Source organism: Carcharodon carcharias, chromosome 17 (genome assembly GCF_017639515.1).
Source record: "Carcharodon carcharias isolate sCarCar2 chromosome 17, sCarCar2.pri, whole genome shotgun sequence".
Lineage (NCBI taxonomy): Eukaryota > Metazoa > Chordata > Chondrichthyes > Lamniformes > Lamnidae > Carcharodon > Carcharodon carcharias.
The window spans coordinates 119,025,658-119,039,665 of NC_054483.1; the positions used below are offsets into that span (position 1 = coordinate 119,025,658).

Below are 14,008 nucleotides of genomic sequence, written 5' to 3' on the forward strand. Positions count from 1 at the left end.
ATATTCATGGACGCTGCCTTGACTTAGCCATATTTTGCTCTTGTGGTCTCGATCACAGCATGATCACCTTCAACCACTTCCTTATGTCCCTCCCCATTCACACCACCCACCCTCCCCAAGCCCACTTTTCTCAGACCTGTTCTGGGAAAATAAAACTCCCTGAAGCCACTTATTTATGATTGCGTTTTTAAATTGCCAACAACCTAAACTTTGCCTTTCATTTGTCATGATGTTTCTGCAGCTGTTGATCTCCTTATTATTTTGACTCCTTCACTTTTGATGCCCTTATCGTATGTAAAACATTTACTGTTCCACCCTGGCTATTCCCCTGGTATTCTCCCCATATTCACTCCTTAAGTCAAATGTGGCGAAAACGCGAGCATATCTGGTGCATGACTGGTTATTTGTGCATCATTAGATCTGAGCCATATCGGGTCTTATCAGAAATCACTCTCCTGCCAAGACTGTCCATTCGTTCAGGATCATTCCTTAAACTCCTCTCTGCTGCCCCCATTATCCTCACCCCCAACAAATGTGAAAACTTCTATGTCACTGGAATTGCCAGCATCCATTTAGCTGGCTCTGTACTGCTTTCCCATCCCACCTCCCTCTCCCTACCTTGTACCCCTGCCTCTGATACAACCGGTGTGCCAGGAGGAGGAATCAGAATATTGGCCATTACTGTTTGACCCTAAGTTATTTTGACTCCATGTACTTTCCATTACAAAGACTGCCTACTTTCACATTGTAACAGTGCCCAACTCAGCTCATCTGCTTCTGAAACTGATCCTGCCTTTTTTGACTATTGTGATGTCTTTTGAATAGCCTCCTGTCCTCCATAGCCTTAACCTCGGCTCGCCTAAAACGCTACCTCATGTTATCCTATCCCAACAACTCCAATTTGCCCATCATTCCTGTCCTTGCTGACCTACGTTGGCCCCTCAGCTTCTCCAATTTAAAATTCTGATCCTCATGTTTAAAACTGCTCTTTGCTTTATCTGTAACCTCCTTCAGCCCTGCAACCCAAGCTGAACTCTCCGTTCCCTCAACTCTGTCTCCCACCCCTGTCAATGGGCATGCTGTCAGCTGTCGAGGAATCACACTCTGAAATACCCATCCTAAGCAGTGTGCCTCTCCTTTTTTAAGACCATACTTAAAACCTAACAATTTGGACTAAGCTTTTGGTCACCTATCCTAATCTTTCCTCCTCTGGTGGCCATTTTTGTCTGATTATGCCTCTGGAATATTGTGGGATGTTTATCGGTGTTAACGGTGCTATATAAATGCAAGTTGTTTACATGTCCTGTTCTGATGGCTAAGAGAAACGTCTTCTGGCAGATGGATGATGTTTGAAAGTTCAGTATCTCCTAATCTGAATAATATGGTTGGATGTCAGACATCTTTCACTGCATTATATAAACTTAGTCAATTGAGAATCTCTTCACTGGTTGGTTGATGTACAGAGATAACTGGCTGATTTGTGAAAATGCTCAGTTGAGCTAAAGGAGACAAAATACTGCATGCTTACACTGGTACATTAAGTAGCTTAATCTGATCCAGCATGTGCTGTGTCGCTCATGTTTTTGTTGGCATGTCAGACTCTTGAGGACTAATTGTTTGGTATGTTGGGGAGGAGAGGGGTGGTGGTGGAGGGAGAGTTGCTAGGAGGGGGTGGTGGTAAACCTAATGCTTTATGTCAATTAGAGATCTTTGTTACTTATAGACGAGGAGAAGAAGAAAGGTGCATATCTTAAAAAATAAAATAAATGATTATACACTGAAAACATTGCATCCTTTTTGAGTCTATTAAGTTCCATCAAGATACACCATTCCTTTGGTCCTCTCCCCATAGCTATCTTGCATAGCTATTACTCCCAAAGAATTTCACAATGCAACTTGTATGAACAGAATCTGTTCCAGAATGTTGTGTACATTATCAGTGCTTACCTACTATAGGTGAATACTAACAAACTTGCTATCTCCTTAATTAGCATAATTGTTTCAGTATAATATTAGGCAAGATTTCTGTTTGCCTCTGGGATCCTAGAGTTTCAGCATGAGAACTCTTTGATTGTAAGTGAATTTATGGCTCTGTTTTATTTTCTTCACAATAGTAAATATTAGCTCTGTACACACAAGTCTTGCATTGATGCCTACTCTTATTGTGCGAGTATGTTTACAAAAATAGAATGGAAATTTGGTGTATATGGTACAAAGCTTGCTGTTGTGTGCTGGTGTCTTCATTTATTGTGTGAATAATAATTTGTTTGCTCGGGACCTGCAATATTATTCCGCCAACATTGTAATCACTCCAGGGAGCAGTACTTTGTGTGCAGGAATGGACGTACACCTCATAATCTAATACTGTTTTTCCAAATATGGCACCCTTACTAAGAATTGTTTTGTGTAACTTTCATTTAAAAATAAATTGGGTGAATTTTATCTCGAGGCATATCGGTTTTAGGGAGTGGAGCATTTTTTTTTGATTACGTGCCAGCAGTCAATCACTTCCAAGTTGGGTTCAACACAATGAGTTTCGGAGCAAAGTCCCCTCTTTGCTGCCTCAACAACATGCTAGCCTTGAAAGAACATTTCCAAGATACATTAGTGTAGATTTTTCTATACCGTACACGAGCCATTGAGAGTCAGTCTCAACTCGGAGCCATTCATGCTAGATTAGAAATTCTATATTGTGACCTCATGCCTGTGAACTGAATTGAAACTGGCTTAATTCTTTGTTTCGAAGCCTAACAGTAGTCCAATCAATTTGGACTGTTCTTGAAACTTTGGGCTTAAGGTGAAAGATCAGTGTGTAAACCTGTTATTTTGCATGCAATTATTTGAGGTTGAAAATTCACTTTCTGCTTTAACTCCCAGTCAGACTTGCTGGTACATGTATGAGATGCTACAATACTAGGCTTTGGGAGATGAGGGTTTAAAATAATGGAGAATTGTTTAATGTCTGATTGTGGCCTGGTGGACAACATGTGCTTTACTGCAGTTATAATTTAACTTTAAAATTCTCAACTTTAAGCAGCAACTTGCAGTTCAAAAGCTTTATGTATCTCCTAAATTGCATTTTCACTAACGCTTTAAACATCTAAAACATATAATTGCAGGATGAAAGTGCTTTCCCGTGTTGTTATTAGGATTTCAGTGAACTGTAATGGTAGGCGTGTGAAATGTTTATACTGTGTCCACTTGAAATGTGAAAACCACCCAGCAGTACAATTATATATTTTGTTCTTCCAGTTTTGGATTGCCGGTATGTCTGGAGAACTATATTATGTTGAGTTATATAACATATACTTGGATGCAAGCACTGGTAGATGCAGGTCTGTTGCTTGTGGTAGGAATAATTTAAAATATGGAATTAAGAAAATCACAAAGTATTGGCAAAACACTACGGTTTATTAACTTGCATGCTCTTCTCTTGAGGTATATTGGTACCATTAGACAAGAAGGCTGACGATACTTATTTCTCTCATTCTATAAGGAGGCATTCTATTCGAAGGACTAATAGGTAACATTAAACAAAAAGCATGATAAAATTACTTATTGTTTTAAGTTCACTGGCATAAATCGTTGCCTTGTTTCAGAGAGAATCTCTTTGAAGCTGGGTTGTGGGATCAAACCCTACTCCAAAGGCATCATTTAGACTGACACCAGTGCAGTATTGAGGGTGTACTGCAATGTCAAAGGTGCCATCTTTAGAATGGGCTGCTAAATTCGGGTGGATGTAAATCATGTGGCATTATTTGAAGAATAGCAGAGAATTCTTCTGATGTCTAGGCTAACAGTTATCTCCCAATCTACTTCAGTAATACATCTCTTTCTTGTTAATGATATCATATTGCAGAAGTCGGTTGTGAAGCTGTTTGGGACTTTGAGGCTATAATAGGTGCTGTGTAAATGCGAGTTGGCTTTTCTTGCCGAATTAAGGATAGAGATAGTATATAATAACACCACCTTTCTAGATGCCTTAATTGTTGGTTTTGAATCCCAGTTCAATGCCTAGTTTTTGTGAGTTAGCTGTTTCATCCAACTTGCTGACATATGCAACATTGTCCCTGGTTTAGGTTGGAGAAAATCATTTGTGTTTCCTGATCAGTGGACAGTGATTCCTGTATATTGTAGTAAATACAAGTATAAGGATTTGTATGTCTGTGCACACTTGAAGATAGGGTCAAGCTTAGTTAAATAATGTGCTGACAGTAATCTAGGAATTTAAGAACAGGATTGGGTGATTTAGCCCCTCATGTCTGCTGTGCTGTTCACAGATCCTTGCTAATCTGTGACCTAACTCCATCTAGATTCACTGTGCAAGATACGAGAGGATAGACAGTTAAAGAATCCAATCATAAGATTGGATGGGTTCAAAATGTATAGAAATTAGTGATTTTAAAAAATTTTTGAACAATCACCTTTGTAATCTCATAAAGATCCACGAAATTGAGGATGTTCAAGCTAGGAAGAAAGGGAGTAACAAAGAAAGCAGTAGTATATTTTGTTTTTATGTGATGGGTGTTCATAAAATGCTTATACTCGTTGTAACCCCTATTCACTTTCAATGGGATTTCCATGTTTGGTTTCCTAAATATGGTAACAATCCAAGATATTAGGTACCAGTAAAACAAGAAACAAGATCCTTGCAGGTCATGTCTAAACCTAATGTCTCAGGAAAAGCATCATAAAGTAATTATGCATTTCAGGTAAGTAGATGCCAGAGGAACATGATTCCTACATTTCAATTAAGTGAGCCATTTGTATAACTTATGTTGATAATTGTGACATCTGATCCAAAATATGTACATGCTGACTGACATGTTTAAAACTAATAAGTTATAACAATATCATCATTTTGTTTCTGTAATCTAACCTTGGGGCTTAAGTTTAATGCAAAATGATATTGAACATTTTCTTTTTTGAAATGCTTTCAGCTGATATGCTCAGCCTAGTGTCTCAGTATCTTATTTAGCCTTTGGCAGATGCCAAATAATATTCGTGTTTGGCAGCAAGAATGCTTTGAAGGGGAGGAAAGAAATTCTCTGAATGTTCTATCAGGAACTCGCCAGAAATGTTAATTTTCAGCTTTTGTTTACGTCAGCCTACCAGACAGCTAGCATACTTTGGTCAGTTTTCGAAATCTAAACATGGTAGTTAGCACACTGTATGATAGCACACAGTATTTGGAGGTGATTCTTTTTGCTTTGCCCTCAGTTGTTCTCTACTGCAATTGTTAACTCTACTGCAAATATTTTTGCCCCTCCTGCCTCCTCTACCCTCTTCAGAAGGGTTGACTTCTTGCTAGGCTGCAACTGCATGGGTGCCATATGTGTAACGAAAGAACAAGCTTTGCATTGATACAGAACTACTCGTGACTTTGCAAAGCACTTAACAGCCAGTGGAGCACTTTTGAAGTGTTGTTGTTGCCGTGATGGAAATGTTTGCACAATTTGCACCCAATAAGGTCCCACAAGCAGCAAGAAACATTATCATAAAAGCGAAAAACAGCGGATGCTGGAAATCCAAAACAAAAATAAAATTACCTGGAAAAGCTCAGCAGGTCTAACAGCATCTGCGGAGAGGAGCACAGTTAATGTTTCGAGTCCGTATGACTCTTCAACAGAACTAAGGAAAAATAGACGAGAGGTGAAACATAAGCTGGTTTAAGGTGGGGTGGTGGGAGAAGTAGAGCTGGATCAAGGGCCAGTGATAGGTGGAGAATGCCAAAAGGTGTCATAGACAAAAGGACAAAGAGGTGTTGACAGTGGTGATATTAGCTAAGAAATGTGCTAATAGGTGACATTAAGGGTAGAAAGCAGGACAAGCAAGGTACAGATAGCCCTAGTGGGGGTGGGGTGGGGGGAAGGGATCGAAATAGGCATAAGATAGAGATAAAACAATGGATGGAAATACATTTAAAAATAACGGAAATAGGTGAGAAAAGAAAAATCTATATAAATTATTGGAAAAAAGGGAGGATGGAGGAGAGAGTTCATGATCTAAAGTTGTTGAACTCAATATTCAGTCCGGAAGGCTGTAAATTGTCTAGTCTGAAGTTGAGGTGCTGTTCCTCCAGTTTGCATTGAGCTTCATTGGAACATTGCAGCAGGCCAAGGATGGATACATGGGTATGAGAGCAGGGTGGAGTGTTGAAATGGCAAGCGACAGGGAAGTCTAGGTCATGCTTACGGACAGACTGAAGGTGTTCCGCAAAGTGGTCACCCAGTCTGCGTTTGGCCTCTCCAATGTAGAGGAAACTGCATTGAGAGCCGCAAATGCAGTAGTCTAAATTGAGGGAAGTGCAAGTGAAATCCTTTCCCCTCCACCCCACCCCCACTAGGGCTATCTGTACCTTGCTGGTCCTGCTTTCTACCTTTAATGTCACCTATTAGCACATTTCTTAGCTAATATCACCACCGTCAACACCTTTGTCCTTTTGTTTATGAAATCTTTTGGCAATCTCCACCTATTGCTGGCCCTCTATCCAGCTCTACTTGTCCCACCCTCCCTTAAACCAGCTTATATTTCACCTCTTTTCTATTTTTCCTTAGTTCTGTTGAAGAGTCATACGGCCTTGAAATGTTAATTGTGTTCCTCTCCGCAGATGCTGTCAAACCTGCTGAGTTTTTCCAAGAAACATTATCAACTCATCTGCATTCTGTTATTGGTTGAGGGTTACAGGTTGGTCAGGACACTGGGAGAAATCTCATACCTTTTGAATATTGCCATCGGATATTTTGTGTCCACTTGAGGACAGACAGAACCTCAGTTTAAGGCTTCATCCAATAGGTAGCATCTCTGACAGTGGAGCATTCCGTCTGCACTGCGCTGGAGTGTTGGCCTTGATTTTTGTGCTCAGTCCTTTGTGAACAAATGAATATTGGTGGGCTGTATTTGGTGTGGGTCAGGGAGTGGAGGGAGAAATCATAGTCAAGCATATTCTTACTCTTTTGCAGACCAACATGAGGCCATTATGTGGTGATCCAAGTTGGAACACTGGCTGTTTTTCGCCGCAGTGCTCGGCTTGGACCTTCTTTAAGTTATTACCTTTGTTATCTGAATTTGTTACCACCCTAAAACTCGGCTATTATTGAGGTTCAGCTGTGAACCTGGGCCAACATATTAATATGTTTAAACACTTTTATGTATGGATGTGGACGAAGTTTTGTATGAAAAGTTACTTTGAGTGCATGAGGCCACTTGGTGGTAGGTTGTGATCAGATGTCCATATTTGTTTACTTCTCTTTGTAGTATAATAATGAGCGCTATTTTTTGGAAGCAGGGTAGTTTCACCAGGACCGCCAATATTTTTATTGAGTTCCTCGCAAGTCGGAAAACCACCGTCCTTGCTAGCAGTTTAAATTAACTATTAGGACTAGTTAATATAGAACATGGTAATTCACTTAAGCTTATTGTTCATATGTTTAAAAGAACAGTCTCCTACATGGAACCAGAGAATGGTTACAGTGCACAAGCAGACCATTCTGCCCATTGGGTCCATGGCAGCCCTCTGCAAGAGCAGTTTGCCTGGTCCCACTACCCTGCCTTTTCCCTATAGCATTGCAATTTTTTTTTCTCTTCAGATAATTATTCAGTTCTCTTTTGAAAGCCATGATTGAATCTGCCTCCACCACTCTTGGCAGTGCATTCCAAATCCTAATCACTTGCAGCATTTAAAAAAAAAATTCTGCATGTTGCTATTGCTTCATTGCCAACCACCTGAAATCAGTGTCCTCTGTTTCCATAGGTGGAATGACCGAGAACCAGCTTCTCCTTATCTACTTTGTTCAAACCTTTGGTGATTTTGAAACTTCTATCAAACCTGCTGTACTGCTTGTCTCCTCAAAGGAACACAGCCCCAGCTTCTCAGATCTATCTACGGAACTTAAAGTTCCTCATCTCTGGAACTATCCATGTTAATCTTTTCTGCACCCTCTCTAATGCCTTCACATCCTTCCTAAAGTGTGGTCTCCAGAACTGGGCACAATCTTCCAGTTGAGGCCAAATCTCAGCCCCAGTGATTTATACAGGAATAAAGGAACAATCAGTCCTTTGAAATTCATTTGGGGTTTTCACCTCAAATGCTGCCCATACCTTTCCGTTTAGTCATTTATAGTTTCATATTGGAGCTCCTAGCATGCCAGGGGCTGGGGAAATTTTGCCTTGGATTATTTGCTGCAATTGTCATCCAGGTTGTTTGGTTATACTATGCATTCGCTTAGGGGATATAATTTAACTGTCATTACAACATAGCATAATTTGAACACCTCCACTGGGAAAAGTCTGGATGTCAGTTTGTGTTTCTGGATTAAATATGAAGGAAGCTGGTATTTTAGGCATTAGTAGTTATTGGATTTACAAAGATGTAGCAAAAATATTGTAAGTAAACATAGCAAGATTACAGATGTTTCCTTTTTTAAAAAAAAGCAATTTGATTTTTAATGAAAAAGTAAAATACTGCAGCTGCTGGATGTGTGAAATAACAGAAAATTCTAGAAAAATAAGAACCATTCCTTGTCCCAGTATTACTGTTGGATACATTCAGGGAAAAGTTTGCAATCCCTCAGATGCAGGACAAATTGGTTTCCGAAATCATTTGTGCCGTTCTCTAAGAAGTTTTAACAGGACTTTGTAAGGACTAGGATATGCAGTTTGGGTGGGACTCGTTGATTATTTTAATGCATTGGAATAGTTTTTAATGCAGATTTAAAGTTCCGTGAAAGAGTAATTTTCTTTTGTTTATTGTTATCATTCATTCATTGTTTAAAAAATACAAATAAACCAATGCACCTGAAATGAATTTTTGCATGGATAATAAAGTGAAATTGAATTGAAGTACTCAACAGGTTGGATAGCATCTATGGAGAAGAAACAGAATTAAAGTTTCAGGTCTATAGCTTTTTGTCATAACTTTGATTTTTAACCTCATTTGCAACTCTATAGGTGTAATTGTTAAAGTAGCAAGTAATAGGTAAGCAGTTTGCTTTGAGAGTACTTGCTGACAGAGTGGCTGTGTTCTTTCATATTGATAAACTTAGCAAATTACTTTATGACTTTATTGCCTGATTAATGTGCAGTCTACTTTCATGACTGACTATTTACTCTGAAGTACAGTGTGTTTTGTAAATGCCTGATTATAACACTCACTACTAAAAGTAGTGCAACCTGGTCAAAATTGTTTAGAGTTTCATACAAATTTCAAAGTTGTCTACTTGGTTAGTGGTTAAACTTTTTTTCAAATATAAAGATTGAGCAGAATTATTGAATAAATTATCAATTAAAATTTTTCTCGTGTATATGAAAACTAGTATTTGCATGTGAAAAAGTATGTAAGCATATTGAACTGGTGTCTCATGGACTAGAAATCAATTTCTCTATAATTTGCCAGCTGATAGTATAATTTGGTTGCAAGCAAAGCTGCCAACTTTGACAGTGGGGCTCTTTTGTGATTACATGAAAAACTACCCAGTTTTCCACCCTAAACACTGCTTATTTTTAAATCTTGATAGAAATTCTGTGGCTCACTCTGGACATCGCTGGAGTAAAATCACCCGCTTTTCCAGAGTTTACACCACAGATCCTGACATTAAGCCATGCAGGCAGTCCTAGTGGATGACCATGTGTGTGCTAACACTGATTTGTTCTAAATTGGCATCTATAATTTTTACTGATCTGAGGGCCATAATGTATTACCAGGAATTCTTTTTTGCCCTTCCAAAGTCTTTTTGATAGATTTTTGAACGAAAACACCGGAGAACTTGGTATCCTTCAAAATTCATATTTGTTCAGCATTGGTGGGAGCAAAGAGGGATTTCTTTGACAGTTCACTGGGCACTTTATTCCACGGGTGAACTTGATCTGCAAGTGTTGTGTGTCTCTCCTCTTTATCCCTGTGTTTCAGTGGTAGAAATATGTTTGGATTGGACCTGTATTGGCGATAAATGTTAAAAGTGGCAAATTTAACTGCTAAAATGCTTTTAGCACTATCACCCATGTCTGCAAATATTTCCTTTGTTGATTAGTGAATTAGACTTCTCTTTGGATTGTGCACTTGACAAATACTCCAGTGTCGGGCCAGTTCAATTGTAAAGACAGTAACCAGTGCTCTACTTTAAGTGCATTCATAAAACAGCCCACTAAGGCAAGCCCTAAATTCAGAGTATTGGATTCTAATATTACATAAGTTTATGATTTGCAGATTACTAAAATCTGACAGCTATATCTACTATTCAAACTTTGGCCTTCAGGATGTGGAGGAAAAGCATGAAGTAATAACAGGCAAACTAAAGTGACTTGTAGCAGAGTAGTGTCTATTTTTTTATTTTTTAAAAGGAAAAATTCTGTACACAAACTTTAACAATAATTGTTTATAACCTTTATTGAAAGGTTGTTTGAGATATAGTCAATCAGATTGCTGTGGTTTACTTTATATAAAAAAAAATTTGAAACCAAATTACTAGATTTAGTCTTGAAGGGAATGGGTGCTTCAGATGCTCATTTTCTTTTGATTTGTCTTGCTTGGTGGTTGGTTACTATGTTTACTCACGAGTATGGTAACCCATGTATAAGGTAACTTCTACTTTCCAAAAAGCTGAAAAATATTTATTGTCTATTATAAGACACCTGGTCAGTCACTGTCTCTAGACAGTGGGAAATTTAATTTTAATGATCTGCTGACCATTTAATGACCTGCCACAGCTGCACCCAGACAGGGAGTAAGGGCCAAAGGTATGGGCCAAAGTCTACGATAAGCCCAAATTGGACTGGTCCAGGAGCAGGTGAATGTGCTTTCCAATCTGAGCTGTAGTGTGAATATTAGATGAATCCTATTTTTGACCCTGGTGACCTAAATTTCAGATTTTGAACAGAGCTAAGCAGATAATTTAATTATTTTACTTAGACCTAGAACAGAGAGCTCTCTAAAATGTATATCTAAGTATGTTGCTGCTTTAATTTCCCTGACATCAGTTTACCTTGGAAAGTCTGACCTTAAAAAATATATTTTTTTCTTTTCAAGTAAAATAGACCCACATTTTTGCAAATTCAGATTTTATGCACATGGTAAATTCCTGGCAAGTCCTAATTTGTTCTCTTATTTGGAATGAAACCCTTACAGCCATGACTTGAAACAATTTTTTTGGTGTGAGCAGGGTTCAAAATTTGAGTAATATATTTTGTGCTCTCGTGGTACAGAGACCAATGTCATTCTATTAGTGACTGCAACACTGATATGAAAAATCTGTCTTAAAAAAATGGGCATAATCATAGAAAGTAACCAAATTTCATAAATCTGCACAACTGATTCAATTTAATAAAAACCTTTTGCACCACATTGAGAGAGAATATTCAGCTGACTTTTTAAGTAATTCTGTTTCCAGAAGGCTGGTAACATCTGAGTTGGCCTGAGCAATTCTGGAATTGTTAAGGCTTGCAAACTAAAGGGTTGTGTTTTTGTAGTGAATTGCTGGGATTTTGCCATGTTAATATCAAATTGTGTGTAGGGTTGAATAGTTGAAATACTGCCAATAAGTTGTTGGTTTAACTGACAAGTTGATATTGCTGATATTGCTGTATCAAATAAGTGCAACCCCCCCACCCCCGGCCCCGGTTCCAATATGGGAGCAGTTATTTAAGACGCAAATATTTCAAATCCCTGATATGGTTCAGCGATGTTCCTCTTGGCTTCATGATTGGAAAGAAGTGATTTTTGAGTATATTTATTCCTTATACTTGTTTTAACTAACTTGATGCTTTTGGAAAACTAAGGAAAATGGATGTTAAATTTGACCTTTTTTAATTCGTTTATACGATGTGAGCTTTGCTGTCAAGGCTAGCATTTATTGTCCATCCCTAATTGCCCTTGGTAATGGTGAGCTGCTTTCTTGAACTGCTGCAGTTCCAGTGATGTAGGTACACCCGTAGTGCTTTAGGAAGGGAAGGACTTCCAGGATTTTGAACCAGACACAGTGAAGGTGCAATGATATACTTCCAACTCAAGATAGTGTGTGACTTGGAGGGAAACTTGCAGGTGGTGGTCCCTTGCATGTTGTATCCTGCCCCTCGAGGTAGTAGAGATCATGGGTTTGGCTCCTAAGGAGCCTTGGCAAGTCACTGCAATGCAACTTTTAGATTGCACACACTGCTGATTCTGTGCCAGTGGTCGAGGGAGTGAATGCTTAAGGTGGTGGATGGGGTGCTGATCAAATGGGCTGTGTTGTCTTGGATGGTGTTGAGCTTCTTGAGCGTTGTTGGAGCTGCACCCATCCAGATAAGTGGGGGGTATTCCATCGCACCCCTGACTTGGGTCTTCACCCCTAAAATTCAGCTTTGCCCTGTTTGGTCGAAGATCATAATGAGGCTTGGAGTCAGGTGACCCTGGTGGAACTCAAACAGAGCATCAATGAGCAGGTTATTGCTGAGGAATTGTTTGATAGCACCGTTGACAACATCATCACTTTGCTGATGATTGAGATTAGACGTAGAATGGTGATTGGCCGGATTGGATTTGTTCAGCTTTTTACTGATCAATTTTCCACATTGTTGGATAGCTGCCAGTGTTGTATCTGTACTGGAACAACTTGGCTACGAGTGCAGCTAGTTCTGGAGCTCAAGTCTTCAGTAGTACAGCTGGGATATTGTCAGGGTCTATGGCCTTTACCGTATCCAGTGCTTTCAGTGAATCGAATTGGCTGAAGATGGACATCAATGATACTGTGAACTCGAGGACGCGGAGATGAACCAACCACTCAGCACCTCCGGCTGAAAATGGTTGCAGATGCTTCTGCTTTTTCTTTGCACTACGTGCCTGTCTCCACCCTCTTTCAGGATGGGAATGTTTATGGAGCTGCTGTCTCTGGTTGTTTATTTGTCCACTATTCATGACTGGATCTGGCAGGACTGTAGAGCTGTTGATCTGACCCGTTGGTTGTGAAGCTGCTTAGTTCTGTCTATACTTGCTGTTTCTGCTACAGCATGCATGTAGCTCCAAGTGGTTGAGCTCTCATTTTTAGGAATGCCTGGTACTGCTCCTGATATGTTCTCCTACACTCCATTGACTCAGGGTTAGTCCCTATGGCTTGTGGACAATTGTGGAGTGAGGAATATGCCAGATCATAAGGTTACAGATTGTGATTGAATAGAATTCTTCTGGTAGTCTACAGATACCTGGCTATGGATGCCTGGTTTTGAGCTGCCCCCTTAGTTCTGAGTCTATCCCATGTAGGACGACAGTGCCACACAACATGATAGAGGGTGTCCTCACTGTGAAAACAGGACTTTGTCTCCACAAGGGCGTCCTATCAATTACTGTCATGGACAGATGCATCTGTGACAGGTAGTTTGGTGAGGACAAGATCAAGAAGGCTTTTCCCCCTTGGCTCTGTCAACATTTGCTGCGGGCCCAGTTTTGCAGATAGATCCTTTAGGACTTGAGCAGTTTTGTCAAGTGTGGTGTTCCCCCACCCAGAGTACATTCAATGCCCTTGCTATCTTCAGTTGCCTGTAATATGCTGGGCATTCACTGCAACTTTGCCTTTACAACAACTAAATGCTTGACTTCTGAAGATTTCAATTTGATAATGTGATAGCGTGTCTGTATATCATGAATGTTATTTTTGTTTGCAATGAGTGAAGCCCTTCCCCAATACATTAATTGCTAATAAAACTTCCTCACAAATTTATTTTAAAATTCGCATTGAGACAGCTGGCATGGGGTGGGGGGTGTGGTGACAATGTGGATTATGTAGTTCAGCTGGTGACCTTTCACTTGTGGAGTATGTTAGCCTGTCTGTGGCACCTTGTGTTCTGTTATTTGGCATCTATGCATGTGTTCCATGAGGACGGATTGTAGTATGTTTATAGATTAACACCTTTTTTAAGGTGGCTGAATTTTCGTTCATCCTCTTTTATCGTACAAAAATATGCAGGAATACAGCACGGATGGGTTTATTTTCACCTACTTTTCCTTAATTAGCTGTGACTCTACCTGATACGTTGATTTCTA

General features: G+C 39.5%; 1 protein-coding gene across 1 annotated transcript in view; it reads left to right on the plus strand.

Moving 5' to 3' along the window:
- Nucleotides 1-1,973: 1,973 nt before the first annotated feature.
- shoc2 (SHOC2 leucine rich repeat scaffold protein) overlaps nucleotides 1,974-14,008 on the plus strand; it is a 176,364-nt gene continuing 164,329 nt past the window's right edge. Inside the window, exon 1 of the mRNA XM_041209600.1 lies at nucleotides 1,974-2,073. The gene's annotated coding sequence lies outside the window, so the exon portion shown is untranslated. The remainder of the gene's footprint in view (nucleotides 2,074-14,008) is intronic.